Consider the following 21,814-nt stretch of genomic DNA (forward strand, 5'->3'; position numbering starts at 1 on the left):
ACCAACCCAGAAAAGAGTGAATATTCCCCACAGGCACACGCTGCTTTGCAGTGGGCCAGCAGATCCGTTTCTACAGTTACAGTTACTTGAACGCCTAGCTTTGAGAAAAGCGACCCACTCCTACTGAGCAGCGTAGAGGACCTGATCCACGGAGATCCCAGACCTTGGTCGTCTTTTACGGACTACAGGAGCGGTAATAATAATGCTGCTTCCCAAGGAAAAAGACAAGACACAGGCACGCTCACACATAATGGTAAACTGAATTTATTTCCTCTTGGAAAACAATTCCAGTAATCTCCAGGTTCAGACCGCAGAGTAAACATTAATAACAGTAACATACAGGTTAGTTCAACTGATTCAAGAATTTGGCCGTGTGAAATCATTAAGGAAAGTCTTGAACACTCAAAGCTTCAAATGGTATCCAGAAAAAAAAATTTCTTTGACAATCTACATAACAACTATTGCATATATGGTAATGCTATCTGTCATATCGCAAGGCTTACAAATATATATACGGGCCTTATTCAACTGTGGGTTCCTGCTCTGTGAGAAAGAGTCTCTTCGTATTTTTTGCAAGAATCTTCAGCAATAAAAAATAGTCTTGGATTCATCCGTTTGTATACCAAAAGAGAGATTTCTAGACTGAAGTTTAAACGAAAGGAAGGCCAAACAGAGCTGTCATGGAACGTCGCTATCACCTTCTCCCTCCTCCTTGAAAATGACACTTTTCCTTAAGCTATTTTTTCCCCCTCACACAGTATTATTATTATTTGTATCTTTCTTGAATAGGGCCCAAGTCCACTTGTCTTTATAAGACCATTTTAGTATCAGACAACATAATACATGTGCAACACTTTATATACAGGAAGTCTATCCGGTGCTCAAAAGTTCAAACACATGAACATCCAACAGTTTCGATAATACAAGTTTTATGGTACAATACAATGTTTCTGAATAATATACATTAACAATGAAAAGTTTCGTGCAAAGAGTAAAACGTGTTCCCTTTTTGTGCCACAAAGAATTCTCTGGAAGAGACGGGCCTTGCACTAACTGCTGTGCTGGGTCATCGTATGGTTCTGTAACAAGAATGAAAGAAACAGCTTAGTCACAGGACAGGCATTTCTGGGTGAAAGAGAGATGCAGAAACAATGCTCCCAACACATCTCACAACGTGATGGACTGGAAAGAGAGTATGTTTGACTCCTCCTTGTTTTAAAGCAGCGTCCTTATCAAAGCGAGGAGTTTTCCCCAGCTGTTTCCCACCGGTGCTCTTCCCATGCACCGCGAGAACTGCAAGGTGCTCTCTCTAGGCAGGTTTGGGCTGACCTGCCCCAGACAAACTGCACACCGGGTCGGCGGTTCTGGTGTCCGCTTACATACGGCTCATGCTTTATGCATTACGCAAAGGAGAAGTGCATTTCTATGACATAAAAGACCTTGCTGCCTACAAACCCAAAATATGCTAACTGCACTGTGCTTCCCAGACTATGTCACCACTTCAAATGTTTCATTGCATCAAACCCTACGTCCCCCTAAACAGTATACGCTGTGTATTCCAGGAAGAGTCACTCTGCGCCTAGCAGAGAGCTCAAAGACAGATGAGAAAACAGGAGGGGCTGCCACAGCCCTTCCTTCAGTCACCAAAACCCACAGCTATTTTCCCCCAAGTGAATGCAGTGCCCTATGTGAGGTGACACAGCCCGGACTTTGGAGTCTGAAATTCTCCTTTCCCATCTGAGGAATCACCAAAATCCAGCAGCAAACACGAGTTTCACCCTCTTTCCTACCACTGCTCTAGTTGAGGTGACCACTTTTAGGGGTGAGAGATGCCACTGCAATGCCAGCAGTGGCTCAGACCCTTCACGAGCATCGAGCTAAGAGCCAGGATCCAATCTAATGTGTGATACATCTCCTACAATGCACGCTGGATCCACAGATAACTGGAAAAGGTCTGCAAATGCTACTTCGACAACAGGGCAGCCACTGACTAGTGATGAATTTTCCCCCTAGTAATCTACACCAGGTTTGGGCCAGTGACCCAGAGGGCAGGGGTGTCACATCCCGTAATTTGCTCCCAGCACGTCCAGTCCCTTCACTCTGCTTTATTAAGTTAATCTGTCTTAAAACCCCTTTGGACTAAAGGCACTTCAGGATGAACCTGTTCCCGAAAGGCAGTCATCGTTTTCAGTGAAGTGAACATCTACTGAACCGTACCCTCCGGAGCCACCCATGAAAAAACACACGGAAACAGCCTTGGTGAAACACACGTGAAATACAGCGCGACTGCAGACCAGCCCCATAGTTCTCCTTCCCTTCCTCCTCCTCTCTCCCTAAACTCTGCACGCACACAAACAATAGTTCATGGGACATTTGGCAAGGAAAGGATCTTACAGTAAGACTGAGGAATTTTTAATGTAGTGCCATTCTGAAGATTAAAGGAAAATGACCCAGTGACGCTCAAAGATGCAATTTCCAGATGTGAATACAACATGATTTAATGCTGATGGCAGGAATTCCAGACTGTCCAAGGCCAGAGAGTGTTAAAAAAATACACTCTACCCCTTGATTTCATCTAGCTGCTTATCCTTCCCATAACATCATTTCAAAATGCTGTAAAGCAGTAACAATAGCTGCAGACTAAAATGTTGGCTGGTCACAGGTAATGGGCTCTGACTTTAAACCACAAAAGCAAGGAAATTAAGAGTTAAGCTTGACAGTCAGCCCTTTTGTCATCCTGTTGTGTCCATTTATTGCGGCACTTACAGCGTGACACCACAGGCTTACTGGGGACCCCGCCAGTACCTAGGAACAACAGGACAAGTTAAATATGAGGTGGCAGCCTGATTCCGGAGTCCTTCTCTGCCCCTGAGTAGGTGAAGTTATACACCAGTTGTTACATTGCAGAGAGGTATTTGTGGGGGCCTTTTGTTTCTAATCCACGGAGATCAAGCACGTCAGTCATGCCCACTTTTCATTTCTTACCACCAACCGAAAAATGCATAATCAGTTTGGGGCTGGATGAACGGCTGCATATGAAGCAGTCAAAAGGTGTTTTAGAAGGGCAGCCGTAACTCTGGCTGCAATGACATTTTTCATTAAAAAATAAAAAGGTCCAAATACAATGGAAACAAAATAAAACACAGCGTAAGGACTTGCTCGCTCCTGCTCGCGGTGTCCCTGACTCCCATGCCCTGGTGCAAAATGAGATTCTCTAGAGATAATGAAGAGATAATAGAAAAAACACAAGTGTTGCAGACAAAAACGAGATAGGGCAGGACACAAACATGAGGGAATGCTTTGAGCAGTTTAGGCCTTAAAAAGGCAACTATACTTATTGTAAACAGCCAAAACAAAACCTGTTTTCCAAAGTAATTAAGGCTCCCCAAACGTGAGGGATGAGGGAGAAATTCCTATTTGGCTAAGTGGCAAAAAATACAAAGCGGAAGCAGTTCAGAAGCATAACATGGACAAGACAAGCAGGCAAAGGATGGGGAGGAGAGAGATAAGAAAAGGAGGAAAATTCTGTAATCCCACGGAGAGCCATATTCCACTCCACCAAAAGCCATCTATTGGAGACCCCATGTCTAAGTGACTGAAAATTGCAAACATTAATCCCAGTTATGAACTGTTGTTGGCTTTACGAGGGGTGTTGTGTTTAAAAATTTAGGGCAAAAATTCTCCTCCATTACCCACACAGCAGATCCCGACTCTGACGGCCTCTCTGCCCTGTGTGCCGCCAGCTCCCCGCCTCCCCGGCCGTGGGAGTTCAGGCAGGCAGGGAAAGCAGAATTTGGAGCTCCCGCTGGCGGGGACACGGGAACGCGGTACACCCAGGGAGAAGACAATATTACAGTCGAGATCCCCCGTGCGGCTCGGAGAGCACGCTGCCCTTCACTAAAGACACACTGCACGGGCTTGAAACGCCTCCTCCGGAAACTTCCAGCTAGTTTGCCCGAGTGCGGCGCAATTATCACACCCACTTGCCAAAGAGGAGTCATTTAACTAAGTACAGGAGATGGCATATGCTCCCCTTCTTTGCCTCCCCCAAATCTGATTGCACATAAACACATCTGTTTAATTATGAGGTAGTCTCCCTACGAAGCAAAAATTTCAATTTCCTACTTAGCAATGGAAAGCAATGTGAAAATATTTTTTCTTAACATAATCCTTCCAAGACTTCAGCAACAGCTACCTTAACGTTTCCAAGAGCTGGCATTTCATGAGGAGAAACTCGTTTGCAAACGCAAGCTTTGCATGCACAAATGGAGGAACAGGGAAGCGGGTGGTCCGTGTGTCATTGCGTTTGTTACCGCGTTAGGCATGAACCGAAAACTGCCCAACGCCCCCCCGTCCTCTGTCTCAGTATTATCTGGCAAGCAGGTACCTTACCTGGGAAAACCTGAATTAAATGCATTTTGCAAGCAAAATAAACTCTTAAAATGCACTTGCACTGTTCCTAGAGATAATTATTTTTGTTAGCAGAATCCAGAATACCAACTGGTGTGTGAACTGCTCTGAAATGATATGCTACCACTTTCCTGGAGGAAAATGCTCTGAGATAACCCTGTTGTTAGTGTTAAAGAGTTAAAAATATGCAAAGGTCTCACAATAATACTGTGTGGAAGAATGTCCTTGGAAAAAAAAAATATTAAAAAGGTTTCTTTGCAGAAAAACTCATAGAATCACAGAATGGTTTGGGTTGGAAGGGACCTTAAAGACCATCTAGTTCCAACCCCCCTGCCATGGGCAGGGACACCTTCCACTAGACCAGGTTGCTCAAAGCCTCATCCAGCCTGGCCTTGAACACTTCCAGGGATGGGGCATCCACCCCTTCTCTGGGCAACCTGTTCCAGTGCCTCACCACCCTCTCTGTGAAGAACTTCTTCCTGATATCCAATCTAAATCTCCCCACTTTCAATTTAAACCCATTACCCCTTGTCCTGTCACTACAGGCCCTTGTAAAAAGTCCCCCCCAGCTTCCTTGTAGCCCCTTCAGGTACGGGAAGGCTGCAAGAAGGCACAAGAGGCAGTAACACTTTGTGCTGTTTGGTACATGACACCGGGTTTCAGGCAGAACAAGAGGAGTATTAGCTAGCAAAAAGTTCCCACCCACAGAATCAAAATTAACAGAGAAAAAACATGCCCACAGATAGCCACAGACTCACTGGCCCCTTCAGGACCTTTAATGTGAACTGCGGTTGCATTCAATTTAAACAGGACTTGGGTATTTACGTCTAGAGGAAACAAGACGTGGTTGCACCTGACAAGACAGCGCAAAGAGGGCACATGTGAAGAAACACAAAGATGAAATGTAAGCGCATTACTTCAACAGATGGCAACAGTACCACAGCAGCATGTTATTTTTTTCCTTAGTTCACGAACACAAACATGAGTAATCAATCATCACTGATTAAGTAATTATGGTACCCTACGTGTTATCACTTATCTGGAGTCCTTTATCTGTGTACATTACGGATTATCTTGCATTTTTTTTCTGTGTTCAGGAAAACACGCACCCCACCACGCCGCAATACGGTTCCAGGTTGTAAACCAGAACTCAACATTACTATCAACCTTTAAGCGCTGCGATTTTTTTTTTTTTTAAACAAAAGCAATTGGTTTCCAACAGGCTGGATAATAAGTCTTTTGACCTGCATTCTTCTCTGACCCATTAAGGTCACCCCTGTGCTCGGGCATATAGCTGACTTAGGAAATGCCTGCAAGTCCTGCATTTCATCTCCTGCCCACTCAAAATAAAGCTTTCTTTAAATGTGTCTGTACGGGTCCCTGAAGACCAGGGAGGCATCCCTGTAGTGGGCAATGGAGGGACAGAAGCTTCTGCCTTTATTAATGAATGCAGACCATTATGAGTCTGGCTGGCTCCTGCACTGTTCCCAGAAGCATATACTGTACGTGACTTAAAATGCTAGAATATTGACACAAAGCGAGCTGGGCACCCCTAAGGAAAATTACTCCTTGGATATAATGTAGACTCGTAACAGCTATTAGAGTACAAAATAAAACCCTCCGGGATCAAACTGACATATACCGCATTCTACCTACTCCTCAAACATTAGAAGAATTTCTTTGTGAAGGCATTCTCAAGGACAGCATTAAACTGACTTTTGTAGCAATCTGCAACAGCTTTTTGGCTTACAGCTTTTAGTACTAAATCTCTAGTTTGAATCAATATAAGTACTATATCTTCCACATTAATCAATACATTTGGTTCAATACATGTTCTATTAAATTATACTTTCTAATCAAGATTTTCTGCTTCTCTTTCCTTCTTTTTATTCCAACTTCTTAACCTGCACCGCACTTTTCAAACTGTCTGCAGCTAACAAGAGGATGCTGGGTTTTCCAGAACCGCAGAGGAAGAAAGAAAGGCTGGTGGAAAAGGCAAGACTAGCAAAACCTCACGTGTAGTCGTAATGACGAATCAAAAATGCAGTTTCACAGTGTCAACATGGTTTCCAGAACTTTGGTCTGATGCTCCCTGAATTCCCTGGTTGTCCTGATGTAAGGCCTCTCGGGCAGGGAGCTCTGCATCAGGAACTGCTGAAATACAGCATCGTGTGGAAAGGAGTGTAGGGGAAGGGAAGAGGGAAGAGTACTGCTGCTCCAGTGCTGCAGCACAGAGTTTCCTGTCAGAGCCCCATTCTATTGTGGCAGGGTTCTTTCCTGGTAAACTGTAATACGATTACAGCCAACACAAAATCGATGAGATATTTAGATTTGTGAGATACGAAGATCAAATACATACTATAAATTAAAACGTAAAAAGATATTATTTAGTCCAGATCTTTGGGGATATTTGAGACATTCGGGCAGAAGACATCTCTAGCAATCTGAGTGATGTACACAGCTACAGTGAATGACTTTTCCACACCTGGGTTAGGTTTGGTGGAATGTGGTTATTCTTCATAAGCAGATTAATGTGAAACGTAATGTCAAAATGATAAACATGTATATTCAGGCATTTGCCAGTGTCCTACAGATCAGAAACACTGCAGTGATGTCCCTCACTTACAGTCAGTTTCTCTTTGTCTGGTCTCCATCTAATCACTGTGAACCTGCAGAGAAACTGTTGCATTTTCTTTTGACATTTAACATCATCTTACTCGGCTCACAATAGCATCTTACAATACTTACTAGATGACACTGTGTCACTATTAAAGAAAAAGGTGAAATAGCATAATAAAAGAGAAGAACAAGAATTCATAGAATTTAAAGACAGAAAAGCCCCATTAGGGCGTTTTCTCCACCCATTTTGCCAGTGCTGGATTATTGCCTATAGTGTAATTTCAAGTGTTTTGCCCAGTCCAATTTTAATTAGAGCTTCCAACGCTCCTCTTGGGAGGCTATTTCACAGCTTCATAGACCTCAGGGTTAGGATTTTTTTTTTCCTGATGTTCATCCCAGGAGAGGAAGAGGCTCAGCCAGCCCCAAATCACACATGAAACCAGATCTGCATAGTCAGGAGCTCGTTTCAGTAGCATATCTGGGCCATTTCAAGGCATCGGAAAGGGGTAAACTTACTTTCAGTGCCCCAAAACATTAATGCCCTGGCTCTGCTGCTGCTAGCAATTAAGAAGATTCTGTTACATGGGCTTCTCAGGCTCAGTTGCTATACAGGTAAAATGTAGTATAGGTGGGATTCGTGTTCCCACAGCAAGAGTAGCCACTTCCATAGTCCACATCCACCAAATGACCTAACTGAAGGTTAGGGATACATCTAGGTCCATTCCATGCTGTATCCTTAATTGTACTGATGACAGAGCATCTCTGAACACTCAAGTTTGTAAACATTTCCGTATTTTTCACACAGGTGAGGTACACAAAGAGCAACTTCAGTTGAAGCTCAACAACAGACAATGTGACCTTAGGTTATCTTCCCTCCGAGGCCCTTCCTTTCCTTTCATAAAATGCAAACTACAGGAAACTAACTTATATTTTTATATCCGAAATCTTGGAACTAACAAATGTTTCCGATGTGTTTCATCCCAGTAATTACAAAGTTTCTGACAGAAAAATGAATATATTTTCAGATTTCAATGGTCACACTTATCCTGAGGGAATGAGGCAGCTGGAAAGGAGATGATGTCTAACAGTTTTTCACAGATGAAAAGTAGGAAGCCAAAAAGAGACTTTGGAATTCTGGACAGAAGAAATTCCAGGCAAGGTTTCCCTGCCACCAGCATCTCTGGTACTGCAGTGCAGTTGGCAGAGCAGGAGGAGTACCAATAAATTTTTAAATGCACTAAAAGGAGGCATGGAGTTTCATCCAGGCCAAGTTTGATCACCAGCACAGGTCTAACAAAATACAGTCTCGGAAACTTGAGATTCCCAAGGAAATAAGCATTTGATCTGAACTAAACCAGAGTTATTTCCACAACAAAGAAGGGACCGAATCTCAAGAGGATCTGTGTTCCCATAAATACCACTTATGTGTGGTGAGTTGATGTTTACCAGCCTTTAAGAATCAGGTCTGGTCTCAGACATGATGGCCAATTAAACGGTCATCTTAGGTCATGACTGACCACTGTTGACAATCATAATTTAGGAAAGTCTACAGTGAATTGCAGTTATTCATACAAATCAGTTCCACTAAGCTATCTGATTTGATATTATATTAATGTCTCTGAAATGGCATGACTGCTAATCAGATCGTACTCTTTATCATATTTGTGTAAAACTCTCGGTGTTCTGGTTCTCCTATGCAAGCATTTCCAGCTGGGCCAGAGAAAACCAAGCCATAAAAAAATCCCAAATTGGATAGCATGTTCTCAGGGATGCAAACCGAAAATTAAAACCAAAACCAAACCGAAACCCCTGATACCTATTTTTCTTCAGAGACTTCCAGTAAGTCACTAGTAAAATGTCAATGATTCCTTTTTGGATTCATTATTGTATGTGAGCACATATATCACAGATTTGTTGTATGGAAAAGAATGACATATATTGCTATGTACAGAAAGAAAGACCTTCAGCATTGTCACCAGAAGAGAAAAGACACGAACGCAGGTGCCTGTTCATCATCCCTGCACCTTCCTCATTACAAGCACTGGCGGGGGGCTTCTGGTTAAGCCCCTGAAATAAATCACAGTAGCTCCAAGGCGGTTTTAACCTACAATGCCGAGTAATAACAGCCTTCCATGAGCCTCTCTTGCCCCATCTGACGATTACTGAAATGCAATGGAACTCAGAACAACCTCTTCCGTTCCAGGCAGGATGTGCCTGGATGCACAGAAAAGGTGCACGTATTGCCCCATAAACGATAAGGTGATGGTGGTGAGGATAAGAGAGGGCAATGGTTAGGACATGTTCACAGCTATTCATTGAAACTGGGAAACCTTCCCGTTGTTATCCGCTGCAGAAGGGCTGCTGGACTGCCAATCAGGATCCAGGCCTAAGTCTTGTTTGTAGAAAAATGAGGCTTTTGTGATACTGTAAATGTTTGAAATTAATACACAAGCGTTCTTCCCCAATAAGAAAATTGTTCACTAAGTGGGCATAAAAGCTTAAACAAAAAAGGCAAAAGGAGGCACTTCTGAGAAATATATCAGAAGTCTTATTACTTTGGAATATGATAATGATCATCCTGGTATAAATTAAGAGAAACTCCTCTGAAATCAAGGGAGTTTCCAGACAGGGAGAAGTAAGAACACAGCCAAGCCTGTAGAGTTTAAAACAAAGTGAATATCGCACATGTATCGATTGATTCGTGCACACCCTCTGCAGAGGCCGCAGCCAGATGTTCACCGTGTCAGACACTGCCAGGCGAAAAACAAGCAGAACCCAAAACTGAACAAATGCAGGTTTATCTGCAGCTATTCTAGGACAGGGGACAACCAGCTTTGATAGGCAATACTGCCTAATAAAGATATTCAGGGTTGAAGTCTGTGTTTTACAGACACGTGTTCATGGGCTAGTTGTTGCTCTGCTTTAATTTTTTTTTTGTTATGTTTAATTTATGATGCCGGTGCTTTCTGAACTACAACATCTGTAAACAAGTTCAAGTTTGACCTCCATCCCATTTTACATCCATGAGCAGCACTCCTACTTCATGCTCTAATTTTAGATACCTTAAAGACAAATAAATCTGGGGGAGAGAGAGACAGGTAAAACAACCCAAAGAACAAAAATAAAAATCCCTGTTTGACAATATGTGCTCACCTTACGTGAACACAAATTCCCCCGGCTGGGTGCAAGCAACTTCCTCTTAGAACTGGAACTATGCTATGTAGAGATTCCTTTATAGGTCAAACCCAATTAAACAAACGACTACTAAATATTTAACAGCTCAGTGAGGTAATTAGTGACAAATAATGGAAGCTTAAATTGATAATTGCACAGAAATATCCTGTTGGAAACATTACACGTTTCTGGCTCCTCCTGTTCCTCTCATACTTGCTGAATCCTGATAGGTCTTTTCAGGGGTTAAATCAACAGCTGAATCTGGATTTTACACATGACTGTTGGGTCAGCAATGAAATTTTCCATGACTTGTGAGAAGGGACCTTCCAAGTGGATCTTCTTCTCAAATTTCTTTTTTTTTTTTACTTTTAAAGCCTGGGCCATGAATTGATTTCAAATCTGAAACCAACTGGCAGGTCCCAAATTTAAGCGCCTGTCCGAAAGATTCAAAAGGTCACCCGATTAAAATGGGGAAGCACACAGAGATGTGATTTATATGCAAAGGGCAACCTTTAAAACAATGATCCTTTCCAGTTTTCCACAGATGCACGTAGAATTCCTTGGAACAAAACTACAAGTGAAATTACAAGTTTCTTGATACAGCCTGAAAGAAAAGCTCTGTAACTTGTCTGCACTCCTATTATACAGACAGATGAATCCCACGTTTGTATCGATCTCCCTACCTCCTGACATAACGCTTACCAGGTGACAAAGGGACAGCCTGGAATCTGGATTCCCTGCACAATGCCAGCTGGTGCGTGGGACCGTGTACAACAGCACTTGGCACACAGGAGGTTATGGATTGGCCCCAGACTAGCGCAAAGCGACTAACACCAGTTTTGCTCAGCTAAAAGCAAACCCTGAACCAGCCCATTTTTAAAATCACCAAATCTGGCTTTTGTACATGGAAATTGTATTTCGTCATTATCCAGCTATTAAGTGCACTTCAGATAACACGTAAGTGGACTGGTGCATATTTTGGATCATGAAATCAGGAACATATGTCCCCTCGTCCATGGTATGTCAATTTTAAAATAGGTAGGAAAGAAAAGGAAAAACTATGGAGTTCTGCTAGCTCTCCTCCTCTTCTAAGTCAACCCCAAATGCTGTTCCACGTTGGCGCATCTTTTTTCCTTCAAGACAGTTTGCAGGGAAACACAGATTGAGCAAATTTGACAGTAACAGCCAAAGATTTCTGAGGTGATAAGCAGAAACACCCACAGCTTTCGCTCTCTGACTTCCTTCACGACTGGTTACTGTGTCAGCCCATCTTGGACATCTTGTAGTCCTTATTCCTACAGCTCTTCAAACAAGGAATAGTGGGAACTGGGACAGTGTTTATGAGGCAGGCTTGGAGGCTTAGTGTCTGTGAACTACAAATCTACCTGTTGGAAAACAAAATAAGGATAATCTTTATTCCTTCATAGCTGGTGACTAGTCAGTTAAAAACCCTGTGTTGAAACGTTGTTCTTAGAGCAACCTTATTTGAACTCCCTCCTTTTCAGTCCAAGAAACTCCAGGTTGTCAAGGTGACTCTCTCTGTAAGAGGCTAGAATGCTACTGTGCCCTTTAAAACGAAGTCACTACTTCTCTAAATTTTGTAAGGACACACACTGTAAACCAATAAATCTGCAACGTTTACTGACATGTGGTACCAGGACAATAAAACTTTATGTTTGTTATTGTGGTTGTTGGTCGTAAAATGCAAGTCTGGATTCTCTATTGTCTTCTGTTGTCATTTACATTTGAGTAAAAGGAGTGGGAAATGTGACCACAGCTAAGTGGGAGGAATTCACTCTCACTTTCTCCTGTTTTCAGACCCTATAAAAGGGTTAAGGGAGTGAAGTCCAATTCCTACGTTTTAATACTTTCCCCCACCCCTCCAAGCAAGAAGTACTACACAAGCATCCTTTTATGGATCTTTTTCTTTCCTCCCTGGGAGCGTACAAGTATCCTACCAAATGTCATTGTTTGAGGTTGGTCATTCTGGTTCCTGTCACACAGTTGTCCAGTGACACGCTGCGAGTCGGATGTGTCGTTAGATCCTGCCTTGACCCTGCACTGACAGCTGAAGACACGCTCCCCTCCTTACCTCTGGGTTTGGCTTGTGACGCCGCAGCACTCCTGTCTCCTAGGCTGTCTCCTGCTAGGGGGTCCAGCTTTCACCCCTTGTTGCCGGTTAAGACTGGTTTTTAGTGTGGCAGTCTTCAGACTGAGTGAAAAGAATCCCGTTTAGGAGGAAAATAACTGGAGTCAACACTTACACTCATTTGCTGTCTGTGTTTAGTGCCAAGGTGTCTGAAATACAGAACTTTAATTCCTTTACAAAAAGATGTGCTGTAGCTATGGTGAGGCTAATCTATAACCCTCACAGTCTTACATAATTTGCTACTCCAAGTTAATTTTAATTCATTAAAATAAAACCCCCCTAATTAAAATAACTCTTTAAAGTGAAGTATTAGCTTGATCCCAGGGAAAAAAAAGCAAGCGGAATCTTCACTATCGGAGGGCGTTTCATCATACCTCAGCGCACATTTATATAAATTCAAAGGTAAGCTATAAACAAGTACCCACAGCACTAGTGCCACGCATAAAGGGGCAGGCAACAGGAGGCCTGCTTTCTAATCAGCCCTCAAAGGAACCTGCCACACAGAAGTGGCACTTACTCTAATTTAAAGCTCTTACAGTTACTTTACCTTGGCAAAATTTATAAACTAATAACTTTAGTAAACAGAATGGCACTCCAAACAGAAAAACAAAACCAACGTAACGGTTAAGGCCCGCAGAGAAAGCTGCTTTCCCACAAAGGTACTGTCTTTGTCAATGAGATGAAACACTTGTTCAGGGGCTACTCTTACGGTCCCTGATGCTCAGTAACAGTTCTTCACCGTACCGTTAGCATCAGCAAGACCCGTTTCACTGTGGTCTATAGTCTGTTGTCCCTGCAAATGTTTTCAGCATCGTAAGGCATTTTACACAGGTGTATTTTTGTGTTCTGGTCAGCCCCAGCAAAGAAACACTTGTGGATTTGAAAGAGCCTACTCTGGGGCTATAGCTTTCCCTTAAAATGTCACTAAATTGTCAGGGCAACCTGCTTTCAAAATGTCAGTTTAAAAACATACTTAATATTTGTAATTAAAGCTCACACTCTCATTTCTATAATTTTTGCTTCTCAGTAACTGTTAAAAATTACAAAAATTATACTGTTCTCCATTTACATACACAAAGAAGAAAAAGAAAGCCAGAAAGCAATAATAAGGGCTAAGCAGAAAATCTCTGGAATACATGCAGCACAAGATTGAAATTGTTGTTGTTGTTGTTGTTGTATCCTAAAACACACCACTTTGCAGAAAGTTCCTTTTCAAATCAAAGCAATACTACAGTGAAACAACTGCAGGCAAAATTTCTAAGACACAATGCGGTTTGTGTCAGAACGCTCATCACTTCAGGCTGACCTGTCAAACTATCTTGGGGAACACGGTAAAAAGGCAAATCTGCAAGTCGGTAAGAAACTTCTGACTGGTAAGAAGCAGGCATTGCAAAGGAGCCACAGAACGCTGTGCAGTGTTAGCTGAGCTGTGCTGACGCTTACAGCAGATGACCGTCCCTTCCTTCTACTTACAGGCACACCTGCCCGAGGTGCGTTCGCTCCTAAGACCACCGAGAGGCAGCCAACACTCTGCAGCTCTAACAGAAGAAACCAAATAAATCAAAAATTTGTGCTCAGATGAGTGATATGGAATAGAGATCAAAATTTAGTACTAGACACAGATACCTGCTACCAGTAATAGAGCTACGTTGCAAGTTCGACGCGGGTGAAGTCAGCACCATGACATTTTTGAACCTCAGTAGGCCATTTCTGGCACCTGCATTTTCAGGAGGTTCTCAGCACCTTGCAGAATCCCACCCCTGCACCCAAGCCGCTTCCTTAGGGGACCCAGCGTGATCTCAAGGTGCCTCTTTTTAGGCATCAGGGATTAACATTTTGGCCACAGGGCTTTTCCAGAAACTAACACAATTGTCAAGACGGTCTACAGAACTCACCAGAGAATAATTGCTAGGGGTTTTTGAAATCACCACTTCTCACAGATATATTTCTCTATTAATTTCTGCACAGTTGTCTGACATCTGCAGAGACATCATTCTCTGCTAAATTGTATACAATTTTAGACCAATTCCTATACAACCACCGCCTATTTTTGTAAATCCTTGTGGCCTAAACACTCAAATCTTGGGCCACCATAGTCCTCAGTGCACATTGCAGCATTCATTAGGCTGCCCGATCTTACACCAGCTCGTAACAGCCCCCAGGGGACTGCTGTATCAATTAAAAATCCCTGGAATTCATCAGAGTCTGAGACATGCCTGTGAGGACCAAAAGGGAGTGATGTAGAACCAGCCAGCAAAATAAACAGGAATTGTCGCGTACCGAGGGCATCCTTGGCTGTCTGACTAAGGTACCTTTTATACTGGCAGGGGATGCAAATTGGAGCCCAAGGATCTGCACTTTCATTTTCAAAGCACTTTGCAAACATCAACCACTTCACCTTCACACTATTGCTGCGAGGGAAGTAAATATGTACAGTTCCAGCATCCTCTGTGTTCTGGAGGTGCAAAGAAGCACAGGGCATTTTTACAGGCACAGTCTGTGTTCACACACAAAAGGGAGCTTTTGACAACCTCTTCCTTCGTGGGCAAATGAGTTTCCCAAGGCCACTGAGGTGGCAGAACAGGGATTACTGGAGGGATCCTGCTACCCAGCCCGGCGCAAAGTCCACCCTGCAACACGCCAAAGCAACTTGCTGAATTCCAGCCGTACAACTGCTTTGCTGTAGAGCACAGGTTACTGCACGCCATCCTCTACAACCCCTCCTGTAAGAGGGATCCTACACGCCTCCCGGGACCCCCCGGCTTTTGCTTCCCCCCACGAATGGTGGCAAAGTTAAAAGACAAGTTGTTTCCTCAAGGCTGAGCTTAAAAATGGCTCTGTGTTTTGCTAAGCATTCCTCTGAAGCACGGGCAGCGCGTGCGTGCGCGTCTGCAAGCGACCCCAGTGAAAGGAAGGAATGAGAGATGCTAAACAATGCTGTGCAAAGTTGCAGACTGTTCGGCTACAGGCCAGAAAATGAATCCAATTTTTCATTCTGTCATTATAAATATTTCAGTGCAAATGGTACTGATTTTCTGCAACTGTGGTTAAGCAAAGGGCCTCCGAGTGAATATTTAAGAAAAAAAAAAAAAAGAAAAGAAGCAGAGGGAAGGGGAAAAAAAGAAAGAGAAAGAAGAGGGAGGGGGGAAATTAAGGTTAGCAACCAATTAATTTCAAACTTTCGCTGTAAAAGATTCTGGGAAAAATTCTACAGTGATGCAGCGTGTGACTCAAAGAAGGAGGAAAAAAAACATTTACTCTGCTCTTCTTCTGACAGTTTCTCATAAAATATCTGCAGTCCATCTATCTTTTAGTACTCCAGGCTCCTCTGGAGAGCAGAAAATAGTAGTTTAAAGCTCACTTCAGTGCCAGTCTGCGGGAGATTGCTTTCCACAGGACCCCTGCTGATGGAGGCCTAGGGGAAGAGGCCCAGGAGTTATTCAATCAGTCCAAGGCTCTGGGGCGGCCGAGGCTCCTTTGAGGGCTGATTATAAAGCTGCCCTCCTGTTGCCTGCCTCCGAACAGAACGAAATGAGCAGCCTCTTGCTGAGCAGATTCTGCAAGAAGGAATTTCACCTGTCATGGAGTTTGTCAGAATTTCAGGATTTATCTTGGTGCAAAATTAATAAAATACCAACTAGGATTTCAGCCTGACTACTCAGCTGTGTCATCTCAAAGTGATCTTTCACCTAAGAAAACCTGGACACAGAGCTACTGAAGTCATTCTTGCCCTACTTTTGCTCGGGAGCTTCGGCAGGATGCTCTGACTGAATAACAAAATGATTAGAGGTGGATTTCCTGACAATTACACCCAACGTCAAGCACTGGGTGGGTGCTACCGTCCTAATGCGTGACCTTCCACCTTACTTCTGTGGTTCCTAAATCTCCCTGGAATAAGATAGGAATCTGAAATAGAAAAAGATCATTTCTGCAGTTTATAACCTAGCAGGTCCCTTATGGCAGCACATCTGTTAAGTTCATACACTGGTATTCCAGGTCTGGATTTGATTTATAAGCTTTAAAGGAGTACAAACAACAGACTATGTAAGATTACATTCAGTGAAACATTGAAAATTAATATTGCTGTGGCAGTCAAGTACATGGTCTTTTAACCATATTCAGAGTCTAATATTGCGGTAAGGTGCCAGGTTGATAAAGCATCATCTCAAACCTCTGTGAACTGAGTTCAGTTCTTCGGAAGCTAGACAGTCTCACCGGTCTTCTGACAGTGCCTTACAGCAATAATAATAATAAAAAATCTTCGTACACTACCTATTTAAATAAGATCCTGCTAGCTTATAGCACTCGGTCGCATGAATTTCAAGTCTCAGGTAGCAGAGAAGCAATTAACTTGCAACCTGCAAGAGAGCTTTTCAGCTAAAAGAGGAGATCAACTTGTAGAAAATAGAACAGTTGTCAGCTAAGCCAGCTGATGGGTAAATAAGCATTATTTAATTTACAATGCTGCTGCTTCAGATCTTGACATGGAGAAACAGAGATCCACTGTACCAACAAACGGCAAGATATGTCCAGGTTGGGAACAATGATGCATTTGCCATTTATAGCTCTTACCCTACGTTGTGGCAATTTCTACACACTGTTCCAAGCTGTCTGAAGCAACAAATCTACCTTCCTGTCTATCCGCTCGTCAGCATTTTCTAACAAGAGCTTAAAACAAACGGTAACATATCCCTTTCTTACCTCCTCACCCTTTAAACGACAATTCAACATTAATGCACATCATAAAGCCACCTTTACCAGGCAGTAGTAGTCTGACAGTTTTAACACCAAGAGATCTCACAGTAAAGAGAGAGAGAGAAAGCACGCAAGTGAATGCACAGATGGTGGGAGGGGACACAGGGTGCTCTCAGCAGGCTACAGTAGAGATGCATTAACTCCACAGAGGGATAAGGGCTTCCCACCAGTACAGTCATGAATTATAACTGAGCATGGGAGTGAGTTCTTAGTGCCTGTCTCACAGCAAATATACTGCTCCATTTTCCTGCACAATCACCTTTCACCTTCACAAACGCAAAGCAAAGCAAATTGCACCACTAATATTTAACAGTATCACAGGTTCTTTATACTACACGGCACACGTCTCTCCACACCAAGCACGGAGGGAAGCACAGTATTCACTGGCACAGAGCACCCCCAAGCAGATTTACGCACCCATGATCAGTGCCCGCATCTAGCAATTCCGCTGTGAAATGAGACTATAACAATACAGAAAAAAAACTAAAGCTGCGTGTGGAACTCAGCAGTAGTGGCTCACGAGAACGGAATCATCTCTTTCTCTCCTCCCTTGTTAACAGGGTGGAGGACTCCCAATTTCAGCTTTGAACACAAAGGAAGTTCAACTTAAAAAAAAAAAAAATCACGAGAGCCTGCAAAAATCCTCTTTTCCCACCCAAAATCATACTTCAGCCTCAGTTTGATCAAAGCATGATGAACCTGGCCCCAGTAACAGGTAGAAAAGCTAAACCTAAAAGCTGTTCCTCCTGGTTGGGGTTTTGTAATGAACAGCTCCAGTTGTGTCGCCATCTGCATCTGAGGCTTTTTGACTAATGTTTGGAATGAAGTAAACGAATGATGCTCTCACAAAAAAAAAAAAAAGGTGAGTGAGAGAAAGAAAAAACAGAAATAAAAAGAAGAAGAAAAAAGAAAAAAAAAAAGGAAGAAAAGTCATGACTTTTGAGCCAAGACTGCTGTTTACTGGATTTTCCTGGATGTGTCTCTTTATGAATCACTGACCACACCTTGTTTTCACAAACTATCTGCACCTCCTCCCTAGGGGAATTCATCCCCTCCCAACTTTCCTCCTACTCAATGAACCTATCAATGGAGAAAACTTGTTATTTTAGGCAGCTGAAAATTTGACCAGTTTTAAAGGATTCATTTACCATGCCTTTCACTTTCGTTTAAATCCTCAGTGTTCCCGTTCTAAATGACAGCACCGCAAGCACTGCTTTTAAGCACTATTCATCTTGCCTACCACATCTCAGCCTTTCACACAGAAGGCTGCTCTCTCTCCAACAATGGAGCCTTACTCCTTTATAGCTTGAGGGCAGAGACTGTTACTAGCTGTAGACTTGCTGCAAATATCACAATAAAGGATACAAATGTGAATTTCTCTTAAAATACGGGTTCAGCTCTGGAGGTACCTTGCTTTAGAAAACTCCGTCAAGAGCAAACAATATATCTTTCTCCAAAATGCACAGCAGCCACCCAGTTGAAACAGCTTTTCCAAATGATCTAACATGTCAATGGAATCAGGGTGCTTGTGAATTTTATGCTTTTCTCCACTTTGGGTCTCTAATCGATATTTTAGCTTCCTTCACACTTAGTATACTCAATCTTGGTTTGACAGCATGTCTTATGGAACATTAAAAAAACAAAGAACAAACACCTCCCTTCTCTCCAAATCCCTACAGCTTGAGGAGATTCGGGGCTACCGGGCGAAGCTCTGTGAGGGAAGAAGGTTGGGTTCAGACTACAGATCTTAAGAGGTGGCAGGTTTGTTGCTAGTGAGACCCTCTACCTATGCTTTGGTACACCGAAACCAGGGAGGGGTGAGGATGCTGGGGTATACAGGGGCCAGTGCTGTGGAGGGAAGAGGTGGCAGACCTCGAGCAGCGAACTTTCAGGGATAACGTTGTGCCATCACTCGTTGGGAAACGGCAGGACCGGTGGAGAGCGGAGCCAGGAAAGAGGAGCTTATTCATGGGGATGGAGGGAGGGGGGCCAGCAGTGGGGTGGGGGGAAGGGAGGCAGATTTGCAGAACTGGCCATGAAGCTCCTCAGCACACCATAGCTGGATGCTTCATAAAGTCACACTGATGGCAGCCCCGGAGATGGCCATCTGTTGTCAGCTCTGGGCCAGATGAAAGATAATATAATGGCAGGTACTGGTAAAACTGGTAGCTAACAGCAGGGCAGTTGTAGGAAGGAATGCGTCCTAGAATGAAGGAGTGGTGCTTCCTGTTTAGCACAGAAAATCAGTCATCGATATCAACTACATTAGCAAGAAATTAATGGATGGACAATTAAGGGAACTGATCTACCAGGGAAATTATTCAAATGCAAACAGAGTGCTTATTTCTTCTGCTTACTCCAGGTGTATGAGCCAACTGATCTGACTAATGGCAAGGTGTAGGCTGAAACGTTCAGGGCACAGATGATAAAACCTCATTTTCTGCAAAGGGCAGAATTCCATTTCTAATGATTATTTGTGGGTCAGGGAATACATTTACTGCTTTCCCTGCCCTCAATCTACAACAGGACTCCCTGATGTTCACAGAGGACTGAGGTACACAGTTTCTACAGTGATGTTTCTACAAGGACTGAGGTTAGAAATTGGCCTTCATGTAACAACTGAACTGCCCATTATTATTATAACGATTTATTTTTACAAGTGCCTTATCATTATTATCAGCATCACTCGGCAGAAAAGTGTTTGCCTTCCTAAGCAGTAAAGCACTAATATTTCTACCTTTTTTCTTTCTTTGCTCCATAATCTGTCTCTTCTACTCCCTTGCCTTTTGTTCCCTTCTTCTTCTGCCTTTCTGTGCATTTTCCTTTCTGCTGCAACTTCTGATTTGCTTCTTTAGGCTGAAATCTCACACACCTTGCAGTTCAATTCGCTAAAGCAATCCCAAATCATGACGTTAGTGCTGACATGTAACATCACTGATATGTTTCAGAGTCAACACTTAAAAAGATAAAGGAACAGTGGAGCTTATCTTCTGATAGCCATGGTTTCACGCTGCTTTCAGACTGGAGACAACAAAGTTCACTTACCATGTTTGCATCACACAGTCTGTGCAGTCACAAAGATCACAAACTGTCCTATATTACCTGATTCTGCAGAATTTATTTAATGCTGACCATACAAGGCAGTAAGGAGAACAGATCCAAAGTATGGCTTAACCTTTTCTTTGTTGCTACTGATTTTTTTGAAAATAGATACCTTTATTTTACTGAAAGAATCTAGGCAGACAAGAGCATAAGCAGGAAGGAGTAGGCGAAATAGGGGTATATATTCAAGCACATTCACATTTGGGTATGACTCGATCCCCCTTGAAAGGGAAGGTTTATATAGTTTCGCTTATTTTTGCATGGGTACTTTGTGGGTGCAGTTCGGTACTTACTTTGGACAGTATATTTAGCTTCCAATCCTTTGCCATTTTACAGTTTCTTAAGTCTGAAATTCTTGTCAAGAATGAAATGGTTTATATAAAAGCAGTATTAATTACTTAACTTCTACACCATCCTTGTACATTATTTCTGTAATTTCATCAATAATATCACTGAAGCATCTGAAAATTCAAACCCATAATTGTGCTTCAATTGCTCCAGAAATTTAAGGAACATGCTCATAGAGGGAATGCATGAGAGATGTTGTGACCACGTTGTTTCTTGCTTATTTACAGAAAAAAAACAAAGTTCCACAGGATGACTGTCATACGAGTAAGAATTGTTAATACTCAGTCCATCTTTGTCAAGCACTATTTAGTGAAATCAAAACGGTCCCTGAAAAACTGTGGCACTTTGGGCTTGGTGGGCTTAGCAATGTGCTATAAATATTCATGAACTAATGAAGTACCCACAGGGATTGTTTACATTTGAATAGGCCAACCAAAGGCGGGTGAACTCACAAGCTCCAAACCTGGAAATTTCTTATTTAGAAAAGAATTACAGCATGAAAACCTAATATGGCTGTAACACCCCTCAATCCCCAGGAGGGAAGGGGCACTGGAAGGGAATTCAAAGTTGGGGTTTTTTTTTTTTTTGGTATTTAAACTTTGTTTGACATTGAAGCAAAGGACTTGTAGGGGAAACACTTTGAAGGTATGTCCTTAAAGAGCTAACGCACGCGTGACTCCACCATGCTTCTCTTGATTGTTTTTTTGAGAAAATTTGCAAAGAAAATAATTCTCCCTTCTAGGGAAAGCAGTCTCGAGTCTCAGGAACGTAAGCCTGAATTTTTTAAGTCTTGGAAGACATGGAAAAAGAGTCACTGGTGCGCACTAACATCCATATTACCTATCTGCAACATGAAGTACAGTAAGGGTTCAGGAAAAAAAGCACTCAAACTAATAATATTTGCAATGCATGCAGCTCTAGCTAGTTCCCTCAAAACATAAGCATTAATTACAATCCTAGTACCTCTGGTACACATATGATCATCATCCTCACTCATGAGATGGTGAGCATAAATGGGTAAGTGGAGAAAGTTAGTACCAGACCTCCCAACTGAATCCAGCTCTCCTGGCTTCTAGGCATTTGCTCTGACAAAAGCAACCTGATTGCCTGCTAAGGACTAAGGCCAACATTACTGAATGTGGTGTATTTAGGCATCACAAGTGTTTCGCTGAAACCTTAAACTAGGCTGTGGCTGCTCAGCATCTATGCTTTTATCAAGGTTTCTAACTTCAGGCATTTATGACCTGATTTCCTGAT

General features: G+C 42.7%; 1 long non-coding RNA gene across 1 annotated transcript in view; it reads right to left on the bottom strand.

Annotated features, from left to right (window-relative positions):
* Nucleotides 1-248: 248 nt before the first annotated feature.
* LOC104514685 overlaps nucleotides 249-21,814 on the bottom strand; it is a 30,996-nt gene continuing 9,430 nt past the window's right edge. Inside the window, exon 3 of the long non-coding RNA XR_727937.1 lies at nucleotides 249-1,079. This is a non-coding gene — a long non-coding RNA (uncharacterized LOC104514685). The remainder of the gene's footprint in view (nucleotides 1,080-21,814) is intronic.

The sequence above is a fragment of the Eurypyga helias genome, unplaced genomic scaffold (assembly GCF_000690775.1).
Source record: "Eurypyga helias isolate BGI_N326 unplaced genomic scaffold, ASM69077v1 scaffold21899, whole genome shotgun sequence".
Lineage (NCBI taxonomy): Eukaryota > Metazoa > Chordata > Aves > Eurypygiformes > Eurypygidae > Eurypyga > Eurypyga helias.